Raw genomic sequence first — 4,704 nt, 5'->3', positions numbered from 1 at the left:
GAAAGCAGAACTCCGGTGTTACAGGGAATAAGCTCCGGGGGGGAGCGCCACTCCGAAAAAGAGATCCTCAACCCAAAAGCTGGTGGAAAAGAATCTGTATAAAAATGGAGCGTTACAATGTGCAAAAGGTTCTTATTTTGGGTAGAAGTGGGACATATGAGGTTGTTATGTTCATGAACTCTTTATCCCAGTAGCCCTAGCTAGCATTGCCTAGTGTGATGGATTCTGGGAGTTGTAGTTCAGCGATAGCTAGAGCGTCACGAGTTTGTTTAGAACTCCTGTCCATCATTTTTTAGCATGTAGTCAGTAGATTATCAGTATTGTGGTCTGAACCTAGAATTTTGCCAAGTATATTAATTAAGTCACAGCAGAAAAGGGAATATATACAACTGTATGAAGGTTCTTTTTGACTCAGCAATTTGACATTTGGTAATTGCATACTGTATCCAACTTTTAAAAACAAAAATAATATAATTGTGTATCAGAGTGCCTTTCTAGAAACAAGAACCTATCTCCTCATAATGGGAAAATTATAGATAATTTGATAAGTATTGTTAGTGTTTTCTGTTTAATTTCCATTCTGTCAGAACAGGTTTAATAAAAACAAAATAAATAGTGGATTTAAATAATATGTCTATAAAATTCATATATACTTTCTGGACAGAGGAAACAGGAATATATATGTATTATATGCAAGCAGATATTTACAGTGTCAGCTAAATTAAAAATAATACCACACTGGCTATATAAAAGTGATTCTGTTTGCATGAGGTACATATAAATAATCTTAAATAATCCTATTTGGAGAGGCATTTAATATGTAGATTTTAAGTGGAAGTACATCTCATTGTTGCTAGAAACTTCCAACCTTGTTACAAAAATGCCTACAAATATCAGAACTCTGTTATTTGATTAATGGTGTTAGTCACTTAGCTCACTTTATTATTTCAGGATTATATGGGGGTTGGGTGGTCTTACAGACCATATGTCCCAGGCAAGAGTGCCATGAATTTCAATGCTGTTTACTGAGAATATTTTGGATTTCAACCTTAGGTCTGAGTTCTGAAATAGATCCTAGTGACACAGATAAAGGAGCCATTACAAGAGGTACTGGTGGGAAGAAAGAGACAAGAACTGTACAATTAGAAGTTTACAAAAGGAGAATGGGAAGGGAGAGACAAATGTTATTCCATAAGAAACATTATCCTTCCTTCCTTCCCATAAGAACAGTTCAGACTCACAGATCTTTTCGTGCAAAGATAGTAGGAACTTACTTGCATATAGATGCAATAGGATGGGGGAAAAAGAATTGGAAAATATGGAAGTGAGCTCCAGGGATACCTACTGATGTGAATGAGTCTGGAGACCACAAATTGGAAAACAGAAAAACTTTAATCTGAACTGGAATGACAAGACACACAAAGAATTATCATACTTAAATAACAGATTCTGTTCTTCAGCTGTTCTCACAACTACATTCTTCATTTTCAATACAACTCTGCTCATGAGGAAGACAAGTAGTTGATATAAGGAGTTTTGATGAGTATAGATATGGGATGAGACTCTTAGATGTATCTGCAAATTTTGCTATCTATTAGCCCAGAGTAACTAAAGATCTTGTGGCATTTCATTTTAATGTTCTAAAACTAATGAGAATTCCAGATACAATCACTGATTGCTTTATATCAGACTTCTTGTTCCACTTGACTAATTAGTGGTTTTAGTATACAAGGAATTAAAAGTGATAGGGCTACAACTCACAAACTTCCAGGGAAAAAAGGAAGATGACTGGCTAAATATGGGGAGAACCTCATCTTACAAATACATATGCACATTTTGAGCAAGCAATAATTAACAATGATTCTCTAACAGTGCTGCAAATACGTTTATTCAGATTAACAAACAAGATAATCACAACACAAAATATCCCCAGATCCACAGCATTCCACACCTTCCCAAACTTAAAAATAGCAGTGGAAGCCTATGTGCCTTGACCTTATTCAGGTTAAATCCAGAATATAATCACCGAGTACAAGCCCCTTGTGTGATTCACAGAAAGACCGAAAATTATTTATTTATTCATTCATTGATTATATACCACCCAACTCCAATGACTTTATTTCCACAAGTAAAGAATATTGAAAACAAGACTGAACACACACACAACCATGCACACACACTCACATCATAATAGGCAAAAACAAAGAAGTAAAAGATGGCAAGATAACAAAAAACTGGAATGGTGGACAAGAATGAAAAGAAATGTGCAAGCACTGCAACATATATCCAGTTCCTGCAAAGAACAGAAACAGTCTGAGGCTGGATTTAGGCACTGGGTTTGACTTCTTTTGTTTGTGTTTTATTGATTGTTTTTATCGAGTACATCACCCAGAGTTGCTATGAGTTGGGCAGCCAATATATTTGATAAATAAATAAATGATCTCTATGGCAAAAATGAGCCATTCCCAGCTTCAAGCCATCAGCAAGAGGCTAGTTCTACTCTTAGGCACCTTGCAGAAATCAATCAGCTTTGTAGAGCTCATTTCATAAAGTAATTCCTACTACCGAGCACCTTTCCCCAACCAGACCTGCACCCATCCAGCAGTCAGACCTTGACTTACTTAGTGTGATTGATAAGAAGATACATGAGTCCTAAGGATATTTTGTATATGCCTACAATTACAACTTACTAAGTATTTATTAAAGCTCCTTCACAGTCATATTTTTAGAATGTTTGAACAATGCCTCACCACTTGGTGGCATAGGTACATTTCTCTGCAACTTTATAAGTGCAACAGTGAGCTAGCCCAGCAGGAATCCTCCAGCCACAAGGACAGCTACCTTTGTTAGGCAATTGCGGCATACACTTACAGAGTATCAGAAGACAGATCTTTGTCCCCAAGGGCTTTTCAGTCTATAATTCTACAGGAAAGACAACAGAGGAAGGGAAGAACCTGAGACAGAGATAAAAGAGGAATTAGTTGAGTTCACAGTGTGCATGTGTTTAGGTTTAGTTCCAGTAAAGCAGAGCAAAGGGAATAACGGGTAATGCCATGAAATATCTGGTGTTTAGGGAATCAGTTTGGAGGCAGTATGAGAGAGCATCAGAAAAATGTGCTGGGAGATACTGCTAGATATTAGAGGCAGTAGTGGAAAACAATAGAAGGTGAGCAGTAGAAAGATAAGAGCAATAGAAAAGAGGAACTCCTTGAACAGCTGGAGGTTCTGGAGCCAGAGGACTCAGAGGTTGTGTTGGATCTAGAAAGCCAGTGAGAATTTTACATTGGGTGGGTAAGGAAAGTTCAGCCATAATAGATGCTGCATCTCTGCCAAGAAGATCTCAATCCAGCAGTCAAAACATATCAAGAACTGTGTTCCTGTCTAACCAGGCACACTTCCTGAATATTCTCTGTAACTGCATTTCACACTGCTCTTCATGAAACATACAATTAACCATAAATAGGTCAGCAGATAATCAAGCACTTCCACATTCTATTTTTACAAGCAAATGGTTTCAGGAAATAGGCCTAATCCTTAGTAATCACTTCTTATTTTTGTTTCAATTAGTCACAAACATTCTTTCAAACAAAATCGCTGAAGAATTCTAGATGAACTGTTTTTTAAATTCCGTCTGCATAATTAGGAAATGCTCAGTTCTAGGAGGTACAAAAAGAGGCATTCGATATAGCTTCTTACAGGGGAATGATAAATAGATGATTGTATTATGACTTGACTCAGCAAATAGCCAGTTCCTGATCATTCATTGGATTGAGTCTATACGTTATCCACCCTTGTGAAAGTCACTTGGGATGTGTACTAACTTGACTCCATGTGCAAAGCTCCTTACACAGGGTAGGCAGATTTGTTGGATCTGCTTTGCTTTTTGCTTTTGTTTGCAGGGGTTGTTTTGGTTTATTTACTAGAATTGTGAGATCTACCAATAGTATCTAATTACAAAAGGCAAACCTGGATAATGAAAACATATATAAACTGAAGAAAATTCAAAGTCTTTCCTAATAAAAATCTGCTCCTGCTCATCTATAAGCTACAATGTGAGGGTTTCCACTATGAAAGAATTTATTGGAAAAAAAATCAATCAATCAATACAGTTATGATATAGGACAGCAGGAATAAGTCATTTTATTCCAACTATCACTAAGCAATTGGGAGTGAGACATTTTTACCAATGTTTTTACAAATGTCCTAGAGAGCTATCCAAATCTTTTGTCCCCTTTTGTCTTAGCAGACATCTGATGTAGTCAGGTTGGATGGAAATGGGATGATCTGAGAATATTCCAACTTCTAACTTCAAAAACATAACCAGCCCTATACCCTCAAGTTGTGTAAAGCTGGGGTATGTGCTTGGGAAGGGAGGGATTTAATATCCTCCCACACAAAACGACTGCTGTCATTTCAGTAGAAAGGATTTGGTGGTTAGGTTTTTGCTAATGTCTGTATGGTAGCAAGAATACTTTGATATAAATGCAGTCTTAAAACATCTACTCTCAGTGAGATAATTTATTAGGGTGCTTCCAAGAGAAAATATCCTAGTGTTCACAATCAAACGGCATCATGGAATGATTCCAATTGTGTCTTCTTATCGGAGGGCTTCTGGTAAGAAACAAGATATGTGGAAAAACATTGGAGGGTTAGAAATGGAAGATGGGGCATTTGGCCCTCTGTATAACTGAACGAGGCAGGCTG

The sequence above is a fragment of the Candoia aspera genome, chromosome 1 (genome assembly GCF_035149785.1).
Source record: "Candoia aspera isolate rCanAsp1 chromosome 1, rCanAsp1.hap2, whole genome shotgun sequence".
In the NCBI taxonomy this organism is placed as follows: Eukaryota; Metazoa; Chordata; class Lepidosauria; order Squamata; family Boidae; genus Candoia; species Candoia aspera.
This window is presented reverse-complemented; position numbering follows the sequence as displayed.